The 14,070-nt window shown below is 42.6% G+C and overlaps 1 long non-coding RNA gene and 1 other non-coding gene across 3 annotated transcripts in view; both read right to left on the bottom strand.

Annotated features, from left to right (window-relative positions):
- LOC139030876 (uncharacterized) overlaps window positions 1–14,070 on the bottom strand; it is an 89,599-nt gene that overhangs the window by 36,647 nt on the left and 38,882 nt on the right. The gene's annotated exons all lie outside the window — the stretch shown is intronic.
- On the bottom strand, window positions 6,347–6,454 carry LOC139030998 (U6 spliceosomal RNA). Its single transcript, XR_011483428.1, has one exon. It is a non-coding gene; the product is annotated as a U6 spliceosomal RNA (small nuclear RNA).

The raw sequence follows: 14,070 nt of genomic DNA, 5'->3' as shown, positions 1-14,070 counted from the left end.
TCCATTCCAAGGCAAGTCACAGGGCTGCTTCCAAGGTACATTCCAACAGCAGAGAGGGTGGGGGAGGGAGGGGGGTTCTGAGCAAAGATCTGAGCCAGCAGAGAAAGCCACAGGTGGGGTGCACAGAAGCTGCCCCTCCACCAGCTCGGCAGCTCATGGTGTGAGTAGGGGCAAGTCCTGGGGTAGTGGGGAGGGAAAGAAAGACTTTTCGGGGTCCCGTGTGCACCAGCTGTCCTGTTGAGCTGGAACTCTACTCTGCCTATTGTAGACATGAACAGCACTTGGGGGGCCAAACATTTTTAGTCTGTATAATAACTGTTAATATGCCAAGTCTATATTTATATCAATGAGTGTCATTTATTGAGCCCTACTGTTGCGCCCTGTGCTAAACGAGTTTCATGCTCATTTCGAGGTCAGTCGGCTTCTTCTGTGGACGTTCACACAGTGGATATTTCAGGCTCTGCAGGCCATGAGGCCTCAGCTGCAAATATTTGACTCTACTGTTGTTGTGTGGACACAGCAGAGATGACACAAAATGAACAGGTAGTTCTGTGCTGCAATACCATCTCATGTGTCGAACTCTGAAATTTAAATTTTGCACAATTTTTGCATCACGAAATACAGTTATTCTTTTGATAAAAACATTTAAAAATGTAAACACTGAGGTGGGAGGGAGGCTTATGCATACATACAGTTGATTCCCTCTGTTGTACAGCCGAAACGAACAACACTGTAAAACAATTACACTCCTATTTAAAAAAAAGTAAAAACCATTCTTATGTTGTGGGCTGTTAAAAAAAAAAGTTGGTGGGCCAGATTGGACTCACAGTATGGACTCAGGGTCCACACTGTGCTGATCAACCCCTGCTTTATCTCATTAAAGCATCACAGTAAACCTCATGAGGTGGAGAAGGAAATGGCAACCCACTCCAGTATTCTTGTCCAGAAAATCCCCAAGGACAGAGGAGCCTGGCGGGCTACAGTCCGCGGCGTCACAGAGTCGGACATGACTGAGTGACTAAGCAGGAACCTCGTGAGGTAGTTATATTATCCCTGTTACAGATGAAGATTTCAGTTTAGTCCTCCAGTCTCTAGCAATCAGATACTATCATACCAAGAAGGTAGTGGGATTTTTTTTGCTTTTGACTAACAACATGTTTGTAGTGTGTTACAGGATAATACAAATTTTCCGTGTTTTCTGAGGATGTTTTAAATGTCATCTAAACCACAGAAAGAAAATCCATTTATCTTTCTTTTTGGCCACAGCATGTGGCATGTGGGATCTTAGTTCCCCCACCAGGGATTGAACTGGCACCCCCTGCATTAGAGGCACAGATTCCTAACCACTGGACTGCCGGGGAAGTCCCAAGAAAATACATTCATCATATTTTTCATGTTGTGTTGTGTTGCGAAAGTTGCGTATTTGTGTCGGACTCTCTGCAACCCCATGGACTGTAGCCCGCCAGGCTCCTCTGTCCATGGAATTCTCTAGGCAAGAACACTGAAGTGGGTTACCATTTCCTTCTCTAGGGGATCTTCCTGACCCAGGGATTGACCTCATGTCTCCTGCATCTCCTGCATTGCAGGAAGATTCTTTACCGTCTGAGCCTCCAGGGAAGCCCATTGAAGATGCTTAAATTATTTGACTGCGGCAGACAGCAAGTCACTTATTTCAGACCTCTCTTCCATGCAGTTGTGTTTTGCTTAATGTTAAAATGTACTGATTTCTCCTGAATACACTCTGAGGAGGAAGGAGGGTGGTTGTGAAGAATGGCCGGTGATGTGCAGACAGATGTGAATGCATGTGCATGCACACACACAACACACACACTTTTTCCAGAGAATGAATTCCCCTCCTGAATTTGGTGAAGCCTGGAAAGCATACAAAAGGAGGTTTTCTGTCTTTCACATACTCAGTATGGCACATTACCAATGCCTCAGTGAGTTCAAACAAAACAACTGGACTCATAAGAATTCATACGTATTTCCAGCATATTACATTTTATACTGTAATAAAATTCCTTTATGATATGGATTTTTCGGTTAAATGGGTTTAGTTAGAATATAAGCCAAATAATGTTCTTTGAAACACAGTCTCTGTATACAATAGAGGTCTGACCCACCTCAGATATTAGTTTTAGCAGCTAGAATACTACTATATTAAAAAGTTTGAAACTTCATACTTAAATAATAGGCAATTAAAAAATTTCAGAATGCATCCATTGCATATGACCATGGTGTTTAGATCCAAAGGACGACAGATAAAGGCTGAATAGCTACAATTTGCATATTTAAAAACAATGTAACTTGCCTAGCATGGCTGTGTCTAATTGCATATCCCCACATCAGTGGGTAATCGTGCTTTCTATGAGAAAAATTTGTTCCAAAGTCAAAATGTCATCTTGCTGTCAAATAATCCCACCGATTACTATAAACAGAGCCAGAGAAATTGTGCTGTGACTGAGAAGATGCGATGCGAATCCTGTTCATTACCTGCGACATGACTTCCATTGTAATTATGTACCTACCATCGTAGTTTCCTTCTGCCATCTCCTGCTTGCTTGCTGCCACACACACAACTCATTAACATTCGGTCAATACGGGACCATCCGTACAGTTAACCTCTGAGCAAAGTGAGGTCGTCACTTCATTAAGATGGATTCTGTAATAACACAGCAACTTGCATCATGGATTAATATTTCCCTTTTCTTCATTTATGGCTAAATTGTAATTAGTCTAACACCTGGGTTCCATTATATTCTTGTAGGTCTGATCTTGTGCTGAGAATTCAATGGGCTTAGAGGAAACTTCAGAAACCTTTTGCCAAGGAAGAGCTACATTCCTCTCTGGCTATGTCTCCTTTAAAAATGTAGGAAAAATATTTAGCATCAGGTCTGGTGATGAATATGAAAGTCACTGGTGATGTGAAATGAACCAAAGGAACATATGGCCTGGAAAGTCCATTGCGGTCTATGAAAATTGAGATTAGATTAAACTAGATGAAAGTTCTAACCGCTTTATTGTGATGAGAAACTTGAGTCTGAGTTCATCCTGGTGTTTCTACCCAAAGAGTACAGATCTCCAGTTGGGTTTTCATTTTCACAGTCCTTTAGAGCAGCATCTCATTTCATTTGTTAAACTGATGTCAACAGCTGCATTCTAAATAGAGAAGTGGTTAGTTTTCCTAAAAGAAGTTATTTGACTTTTTAAGTTGAGAATAGAATTACTGCAAGACATTTAAGAAGAAAGCGAATTTCACTTAAAAAATATATCTCATTATGAAGAATAACAAAATTCAGGGTGAGGCAGCCAGACAGCTAATGTTTCTGAGAATCTAATCTGTTAACCTTTGGTGTCTTGTGCCTATTAGTTTCTTCCCCCCCAACAACTCTGGAATATTGTTTAGAAATTCTGAAGTAATTAGTGGACCATTTTACAAAGCTTTATTTTATGCTTCTGTGACTGTCTTTGGAATGAAAGTTTGAATTAACTTGGCATCCTTACAGTGTTCACCATGGGCTGTTGAATAACATTCCTAAAGATATGAGAGCAGCAAAAATCATAGATCCAGGCCATATTTCAAAGTAGGTACTTTCTCTTGGACAATTACTCTGGAAGATGGTCCTGATAGTTTTTTTTAAACAATGCAAGGTGGGTGTTATTGTCCCAGTTGGAGATGAGGAAATGGAAGCTTATAGAGATTAAATATTCTGCTTAAAGTCACACACCCAGAAAATAACGGAGTCAGAATTTGAAATTGGGTCAGCCCCAAAGAGAACCAAAGCTCTTTCCATTATGATATATCTTACCAGGCTATTCATTCATAAAACATCCAAGCAGAGGAGGACAGCAACAACTGCATGCTTATCTCAGAAAGAAGAAATAAAAGCAAATACTAAGAGGCAAGAATTTAAAGTGAATAAAATCAATTGAATGTATTATTATATACCACAGCATGCACCCAGACTTATATAGGGCATTATTTAACAGGGGTAACTTTTAGTGCTCTAAATAGATATTCAGGTATCTTCTAAGTGCCAAGGGTTCAGAAAGGATAGACTATACTTTGTTTTTCAGAACCTGGAGTTTCACACTTACATGGTTTCAAAATTTTTTGGTTGAGGGGGTTTATTGCATTAGAAAGTTGCCACCTTTTGAAAAGTATAGTAGTACAGTTCAACAGGTTATGCTGCAAATATTGCAGCCGCATAAGGAAAGAGGGCATGTCAGTTATCAGTTTATTGTTTTTCAGCTTCAAATCCATTACTGCTTGTTCTATGAAAATGGAGTTGTTTAGCTGCTCAGTCATGTCCAACTCTTTGCGATTCCATGGACTGCAGCACTCCAGGCTCCCGTGTCCTCCACTCTCTCCCAGAGTTTGCTTAAACTCACGTCCATCCTGTTAATGATGCCATCCAACCATTTCATTCTCTGTTGCCCCCTTTTCCTCCTGCCCTCAATCGTTCCTGGCATCAGGGTCTTTTCCAGTGAGTCAGTTCTTCGCATCAAGTGGCCAAAGTATTGGAGCTTCAGCTTCAGCATCAGTCCTTCCAATGAATATTCAGGACTGATTTCCTTAAGGTTGACTGGTTTGATCTCCTTGCAGTCCAAGGGACTCTCAAGAGTCTTCTCCAGCACCACAGTTCAAAAGCATCAATTCTTTGGCATTCAGCCTTCTCTATGGTCCAACTCTCACATCTACACACGACTACCGGAAAAACCATGGAAATATTTGAAATATTTCTTGGAAATACTTGAAATGTTTCTTCCGTGCCAACTGGCATGATGTTGATCTTGTCAGTGGAGGGTACTAGAGGGATACTGGATAGGGAGAGGGGAGAAAGTTTGTCTCCTCTAGTTTCCTTCCTCACCTCCTTCCTCCCTTTCTTACGTCTTTCTAGTTCGGTCCTGGTCCAGAGTGTCCTCTGAGCAGGGGTCTGCTCGTGGTGTGACTTGTCTTACAGGCTGGCAGCAGGGTGCCGCTTTCTTTAGGACCCAGTCTCTGTAGGTGGTTCAGCAGGTAAAGAATCTGTCTGCAACGCAGGAGGTGCAGGTTCAACCCTGCGGTTGGGAAGATCCCCTGAAGGAGGAAGTGGCCACCCACTCCAGTATTCGTGCCTGGGAAATCCCATGACAGAGGAGCCTGGCAGGCTACAGTCCATGGGGTAGCAGAGGCTCAGACACGATCAAAGCGACTGAGGATGCACGCATGCAGTGTCTGCAGGGTGGGGCTGCTCCAGTCGGCTCCGTTAGTGAATGGTTCCCCCATGGCTTGGCTCCAGCCCTGAGCGCACGACCCCCAACAGCACCCAGCAGCTTTCTCGGGTGGCTCCCTGGGCAGCCGTGCACCTCTCTGCGAACAGCTTCCTCCAGCACCTTGGAGGGTGGCTCGCTAGCAAGTCCCAACAGTGACGGCCCCTCAGCAACTCCCCTCAATCCACCGAGTGATGACGGTGCTCCTTCTGACAAGGTACACAGCTCAGCCCTAGGAGGAGGGGAGCTCTGCCTTGGAACCTCTATCTTAGCCCTAAGCAAGGTCCTTGCTCCTTATACCTACAATTCCTATATCCTTTTAAATTTTTTTTTAATATTGTAGTGGTTTTTGTCATACATTGACATGAATCAGCAATGGATTTACATGTGTTCCCCTTCTCGATGCCCCCTCCCACCTCCCTCCTCATCCATCCCTCTGGGTCTTCCCAGTGCACCAGCCCTGAACACTTGTCTCATGCATCCAACCTGGGCTGGTGATCTGTTTCACCCTAGATAATATACATATTGTGATGCTGTTCTCTCAAAACATCCCACCCTCGCCTTCTCCCACAGAGTGCAAAAGTCTGTTCTGTACATCTGTGTCTCTTTTTCTGTTTTGCATATAGGGCTATCGTTACCATCTTTCTAAAGTCCATATATATGTGTTAGTATACTGTAATGGTCTTTATCTTTCTGGCTTACTTCACTCTGTATAATGGGCTCCAGTTTCATCCATCTCATTAGAACTGATTCAAATGAATTCTTTTTAATGGCTGAGTAATATTCCATGGTGTATATGTACCACAGCTTCCTCATCCCTTTGTCTGCTGATGGGCATCTGGGTTGCTTCCATGTCCTGGCTATTATAAACAGTGCTGCGATGAACATTGGGGTGCACGTGTCTCTTTCAGATCTGGTTTCCTCGGTGTGTATGCCCAGCAGTGGTATTGCTGGGTCATATGGCAGGTCTATTTCCAGTTTTTTAAGAAATCTCCACACTGTTCTCCATAGTGGCTGCACTAGTTTGCATTCCCACCAACCGTGTAAGAGGGTTCCCTTTTCTCCACACCCTCTCCAGCATTTATTGCTTGTAAAAAATATGGAACGCCTCATGAATTTGCACATCATCCTTGTGCAGGGGCCATGCTAATCTTCTCTGTATTGTTCCAGTTTTAGTGTTAAGTGCTGCCGAAGCGAGCACTCCTCTATGCTTTTGAGTTTTCTTCACTCCTTACTGGTTATGCCCCATGACTCTAATCTTCTCTTACCATTCAACTTTCCTTCTTAAAATCACTGTGTGATTTCTGTCTCCCCGTTGGACACGGACTGATACAGCTGACTAGCAGAGCTCGAGGGGTGAGACAATGCCTGGATGCCGCAGGGATTTTTAGTTCTGCAGGACGTGTGTAGATAGGCTTTGAGAACTGTGGGGCGGGGGGCGGGGAAGAATGTTTTGTTATTAGATATATTTTGAAATGGAAAACTGATTCGAGGGAAGATCAATTCTTAGGTAGGAACACTGATTCTCTGCAGTGTGATTTTCCCGCCTCACTTAGAGAAAAGCCGGTCTTCACAGTGGCCTCCAAGGCCTGCCGGGCCCGATCACACTCTTCACCTGACCTCACCTCCAAGCCCTCTCCTAGGGCTCACTCCAGTGGCTTCAGCTACGCTGGTTTCTTTGTGGTCCTTGAATGCCCCTGGCGTTACCTGCCTCAGGGTCTTAGACCCGGAAGGGGGTACTTTCCTGCAGATACCTGCTCACTTAATTCATCGCTCCCCGCCAGACTTCTCTCCAACGTCACCTCAGTGAAGCCTTTCTTTTTAAACATATGTATCTATGTTGCTCTGAACCTTGCTGGAAGCAGGTTTTCTCTGGTTGTGGCGAGTGGGGCTGCTCTCCGGCTGCGGCATGCGGGCTTTTCACTTCGGAGGCCTCTCTCGTTGCGCAGACCCGAGGTTCACGAATCAGCGGCTTCAGCCCACTGGGCTTGGTCGCTCTGCAGCAGGTGGGATCTTCCTGGACCAGGGATCAAATCCATGTCCCCTTCATTGGCAGGTGGATTCTTATCCACCATACCTCCAGGGAAGTCCACGCCTTTCCTTAAAGGAAAAAAAATCCTTTGGCTACACTCTGAGGCATGTGGGACCTTAGTTTCCTGACCGGGGATAGAACCTGTGCCCCTGCATAGGAAGGTGGGATCTTAACTACCAGACTCTCAGGGAAGTCCCAGTGGGGCCTTTCCTGATCACTCTCTTCAAACTTGAAACTCAGCCTGGCACTCCCTATCCCCTGTCAACATTTCCTTATTTATTCCTCACATGTCAACTTCTAAGATGCTACAAAATTTACTTATTTTGTTTATTGTTTCTCTCTTTCTCACAACAGTGAGGCTAGGATTAAAATATTTTTTCAGTCCTGTATCTTCAATACCTAGAATTATGCCTAAATATTTGTGGATAAATGAATGGATGAATTCCTTATATAATTAGATCAAATATAACAGAAACTTAACACACTTTATCTGTAATTTTTACAGATATTTGTGTGTGTGTCTGTGTGTGTGTGTGTGTGTCTGTTCAATTATATAACCAGGATTAAAGAGATGACAGACTTAGTATTATGGACAGCCTCTTTTTCTTGAATGAGGAACTACTGTGATTGACTTTAAGTTTTATTTTAAAATTAATGATTTCACAAAACTGCAAGGTACTGGCACAAAAGCAGACATATGGATCAGTGGAACAGAAAAGAACCCAGAAATAAACTCATACATCTATAGTGAATTAGTCTTCGACAAAGGAGGCAAGAATATACAAAACAGTCTCTTCTTAGCAAATGGTGTGGGAAAAGCTGGACAGCTGCATGTAAATCGATGAAGTTAGAATACATCCTCCCACCATACACAAAAATGGACTCAAAATGGCTTCAGGACTTAAATATAAGACAGGACACAAGACAGGACATCATAAAACTCCTAGCAGTGATCATAGGTAAAACATTCTCTGATAAATCATACTAATGTTTCCTTAGGTCAGCCTCCAAGGCAATAGAAATAAAAACAAAAATAAACAAAAGGGACCTAATCAAACTTACCAAGCTTTTGCACAGCGAAGGAAACCATAAACACAATGAAAACAATCTACAGGATGAAAGAGAACATTTGCAAATGATATAATGGACAAGGGCTTAATTTCCAAAATATAGAAACAATTCGAACAGCTCAACAACAGATAATCCAATTGAAAAATGGGCAGAAAATCTAAATAGACATTTCTCCAAAGAAGAAATACAAACGGTCAGTAGGCATGTGAAAAGATGTCTAATGCTGCTAATTATTAGAGAAATGCAAATCAAAAACTACAACGAGGTACCATCTCACACCAGTCAGAATGACCATCAGTAAAAACTCCAGAAATAAATACTGGAGTGGGTGTGGAGAAAAGGGAACTCTCCTACACTGTTGGTTGGAATGTAAGTTGATAACAGCTGTTATGAAAAACATTATGGAGGTTCCTCAGAAAACTAAAAATAGAATTACCATCTAGCCCAGCAATTCCACTCCTGGGCATATATCCAGATAAGGCTTTAATTGTAAAAAACACATGTGAAAAAAAAAAAGATAATGCATCCTTATGTTCATAGCAGCACTATTCACAATTACCAAGACATGGAAACAGTCTAAATGTCCATCAACAGATGAATGGATAAAGAAGATGTGGTACATATGTGAAATGAAATACTACTCAGCCACAAAAAAGAATGAAACACAGGAAGTCCCCTATATAAGAATGAGTTCCATTCCAAGAGCATGTTTGTGAGTCCAACAAAGTTAGCCTAGATACCCAGCTAACACAATTTGCTATATAATGCTGCTTTCCCATGGGGCTACCTACAATTGCAGTTATCTCACATGCTAGTAAAGTAATGCTCAAAATTCTTCAAGTCAGGCATTAGCAATAAGTGAACCGTGAACTTCCAGATGTTCAAGCTGGTTTTAGAAAAGGCAGAGGAACCAGAGATCAAATTGCCAACATCTGATGGATCATTGAAAAAGCAAGAGAGTTCCAGAAAAACATCTATTTCTGCTTTATTGACTATGTCAAAGCCTTTGACTGTGTGGATCACAATAAACTGTGGAAAATCTTAAAGAGATGAGCATACCAGACCACCTGACCTGCCTCTTGAGAAACCTGTGTGCAGGTCAGGAAGCAACAGTTAGAACTGGACATGGAACAAAAGACTGGTTCCAAATCGGGAAAGGAGTACGTCAAGGCTGTATATTGTCACCCTGCTTATTTAACTTACATGCAGAGTACATCATGAGAAGCGCTGGTTGGAGGAAGCACAAACTGGAATCAAGATTGCTGGGAGAAACATCAATAACCTCAGATAAGCAGATAACACCACCCTTATGGCAGAAAATGAAGAAGAACTAAAGAGCCTCTTGATGAAAGTGAAAGAGGAGAGAAAAAAGCTGGCTTAAAGCTCAACATTCAGAAAACTAAGATCATGGCATCCAGTCCCATCACTTCATGGCAGATGATGGGGAAACAGTGACTGACTTTATTTTTCTGGGCCATAAAATCACTGCAGATGGTGAGTGCAGCCATGAAATTAAAATGCTTACTCCTTAGAAGGAAAGTTATGACCAATCTAGACAGCATATTAAAAAGTAGAGACATTACTTTGCCAACAAAGTCCATCTAGTCAAGGCTATGGTTTTTCCAGTGGTCATGTATGGATGTGAGAGTTGGAATATAAAGAAAGCTGAGCACCGAAGAATTGATGCTTTTGAACTGTGGTGTTGGAGAAGACTCTTGAGAGTCCCTTGGACTGCAAGGAGATCCAGCCAGTTCATCCTAAGGGAGATCAGTCCTGGGTGTTCATTGGAAGGACTGATGTTGAAGTTGAAACTCCAGTTTTTTGGGCACCTGATGCGAAGAGCTGATTCATTTGAAAAGACCCTGATGCTGGGAAAGATTGAGGGCAGGAGGAGAAGGGGACGACAGAGGATGAGATGGCTGGATGGCATCCTTGACTCGATGGACATGGGTTTGGGTGGACTCCGGGAGTTGGTGATGAATAGGGAGGCCTGGCATGCTGCGGTTCATGGGGCCGCAAAGAGTTGGACACGACTGAGTGACTGAACTGAGTGGTAAAGAAACTGCGTGCCAAATGCAGGTTAGATGTAAGACATGCGGGTTCAATCCCTGGGTCTGGAAGATCCCTTGGAGAGGGAACGCAATCCACTCCAGTATTCTTGCCTGGAGAATCCCATGGACAGAGGAGCCTGGCGGGCTGCAGTTCATAGGGTCACAGAGAGCAGGCCACAACTGAAGTGACTTAGCCCTGCACAGTAGGTTTATAATTCTTTTCACACAAATAATATATAAAACACAAACACACACAATAAAGAAAACATTTTAGTCTCACAGTACAGCGCCTTGAAAAGCACAGCGGTACCGTACAGAGCTGGCACACAGGGGCTGGCCTCGAGCGAGCAGGGCAGAAGAGCTAGTGTCTGGAGGAGGGGGAGGAGGGGGAGATGGTGGAGCCGAAGGACCATCAGCAGCAGGCGATGGAGGGCGAGTCGCAGTTTTACTCACACCTGACATTGATGGAACACAGGTGCGCATCTTAGAAAGTTCACAACGTGAAGATTTGTAGGTGGGGGGCTTATTGGAATGTCATCTGCAGCAACATGCATTCAACTAGAGACTATCATACTAAGTGAAGTGAGTCACAAAGAGAAAGACAAATACCTTATGATATCACTTACATGTGGAATCTAGAATACGACACAAATCAACCTCTCTGTGAAACGGAAACAGACTCACAGGCATAGAAAAGAGACAGAGTGGTTGTCCAGGCACAGAAGGAAGACGGAAGGATAGAGTGGGAGGCTGGGGTTAGCAGAAGTAAGCTATCATAATGTAGAATGGGTAAACACCAAGGTCCTGATGCATAGCACAGAGAACTAGATTCACTATCCTGCGATAAATCATAATGGAACGTAATATTAAGAATGTACATATGTGTATAACTGAATCACTTTGTACAGCAGAAATTAACAAAACATTGAAACTCAACTATGCTTCAATTAAACAAAAAGAAAAAGAAATAAAATTCGTGATTTCAGGGGACGTTTGCCATTTTTTCCCCCATCTGCTATTTCCCTTCTTAACAGCACCCCAGCTTTGCTTTGATGGACTACTGACTAGTGACATGGTGACTCCTGACATCAGCCAGATGGCGGGAGGCATGCACATTCTTGAAAAGAGTGATATAAAGACCCCAAATGGGCAACACTATTCACCTCTGCGGCATTTCTCAAAGTGACCGTCCATCAGGTCTGGCTAGCTCCTGTTTTCTCTGAGGTTGTGGTAGTTCCTGCCCTTTCTGAGTCTGTTTATTCCACATTTTGTTCCATATTGTGAGTTACCCTCTCTTCTTCCCATACAGTCTTTTTCTGTTTAAGTTCCCCAGGCAGTTTCTGTTTCTTGCAACCAGATCATCTTAACTGATAAAATAATTCACTTTATCATTAGAGGAGAATCTGTATCTTATTATACAGATGGAAAATAATATGCCCAGATCACTCGTTCTGTAAAAAATATGTTTTTAAAGATACTGAATATTGAACATAAAATGACAACTTTTGATAGTGTATTTCAATCCTGATAGACTAGAGGCATTTAGGCACATGAGATCAGGAAGTAGGCGTGATGGAATCTCTGCTCAAGTTACATTAGATACAACATATTATATTTTGGATGCCTCCTCTAGAGTTCTTGTCACTACGAGTAGTTTTAGAACACATGATTGATAGACTTAGATGCAATTATAGGAGAGCTTAGTTGTAGAGGAACTGGAGTCTGCAGTGAATTTATGCAACAAAATGGCATGTTACAGACTGTCTTGCCACACAGACAGCATCTTTGCTCTATAACAAAGAATAGAGCTAGAATAAATTTTAAAGAATAATGGAGACATGCTCCACATACCTCATCTCCAAAACAATAGCAAACTATTCGCTGGCTTAATGAGAAGTTTAAAAAATCTGCTGGTGATGAGGTTAAGAAAGTTGGTACATTTTTCAACTCAAATTAACTCAAGACATCATCATAATAAATAATGTGAATTATCATTGAAATGTCACAAAATCTGGAAAATAAAATCTGATACTTATAAAAAATCAAGTATTAGGAAAAAAATGTTCCTTTTTTTTTTAAACTGAGGAATAATTGACAGATAACATTATATTAGTTTCAGGGGTACAGTGTAATGATTTGATATTTGTATATATTGCAAAATAATACATTCTTGATAATAGAGGTGTTTTGAGATCAAAGAACTGATTTTTTTTCCCTGAAACATTGATAAGGATGTTCAGATGATGATACATATAAAATAAACATGTGTGTGTGTTCTCAGTCATGTCTGACTTTGTGACTCCATGGACTGTAAACCGCCAGGCTCCTCTGTCCATGGAATTTTCCAGGCAAGAACACTGGAGTGGGTTTGCCATTTCCTTCTCCAGGCTATCTTCCCGACTCCGGGATTGAACTCACGTCTCTTGCATCTCCTGCATTGACTGGCGGTTTCTTCCATTACTTTTGGTGGGTTAGCTCCTATTTTAATAATAATGCTTTTCAAAAAAGCCCAGGACCAAACAAAAAATGTGTGTGTGTGCTAGTTGTGTGTTGTGAGTTAAGTAATTAATCTAAGAAGCATTTTAAGATAGGTTGCAAACAGTTGCTAGTATAGGTTCGGTGTGATCGCGCCTGTGACCTTCCTCCCAGAAGGTCTCAACCAAGCTTTCTGCACCTTCAACTTTCACTTGAATCCTGCTTATCAGGGTGTCCTGTCCTACTTTCCCCCCAGTTTTCCAAGGACGCTGCTTCCCTGACTACTCCCAGAGGCCCAGTTTTGGTCTGATACTGCATCCTTATTTTCAGTATTGCATCTCCACTCACCTCTTCTGATCTGAAGTTGTGGTCTTTCCTGGGCATGCCTTGGGTGTCCACGGCGGGGAGAACAAGGGCCCAAGAGGCCAGGGAGGCAGACGTCTGCAGCAGGCTCTGAGCGGGCACCTGAGCTACTCCCAGCAGCTTGACACCCTTCTCAATGCTGCTGACAGAAATGTGGCTGGGATTGAGCAGCGGTTAGTGTGCATTAGAATCAGCTGGAGGGCTTAAACCAGATTGCTGAGATCTACCCCCAGAGTTTCTGATTCAGTAAGTCTCAGGTGGGGCCTGAAATTTGCATTTCTAACAAACTTGCAGGTGATGCTGCTGCTGCTGGTCTGGGGCCCACACTTTGAGAATCACTGGTATAACCTACCCATCCTCAGCTTACGATCAGCACAAGCTAAGCTTGTTTCATTTATATCACTCACTCACATTCCTCTCCTCTCCAATCACATTCTTCCATCCAGAAGCTCTTGTGGATGCGTCTGTAAAACAGAGTTTGACAAAGTCCATTATGTGTTGTTTTGTTGGCTACTTGCAGGCTGCAGTGACAGAGTCGAGGAGTTGCAACAGACTGGGACACATACAGCCTAACACACTGTCTGGCCCTTCATTGAAAAGAGTGCTGACCTAAAAATGTAACATACGTGTCCTGAGATCGTCAAACATCTAGCAATATTCAGATTTCCTTGTTGCCTTGTAAATTTTTTTTAAACATTTGCTTCGTTGAAATCAGGCCTATGTATTTGCATTGGTCCTGTCTTTTTATGACTTTTAATCTATCAATTCCCTAGTCTGCTCTCAACCTACTCTCTTTCTCTGAGTTCTTTTTTCCCCCTAGATTTC

The sequence above is a fragment of the Odocoileus virginianus genome, chromosome 24, assembly GCF_023699985.2.
Source record: "Odocoileus virginianus isolate 20LAN1187 ecotype Illinois chromosome 24, Ovbor_1.2, whole genome shotgun sequence".
Classification (NCBI taxonomy): Eukaryota; Metazoa; Chordata; class Mammalia; order Artiodactyla; family Cervidae; genus Odocoileus; species Odocoileus virginianus.
This window is presented reverse-complemented; position numbering and strand designations above follow the sequence as displayed.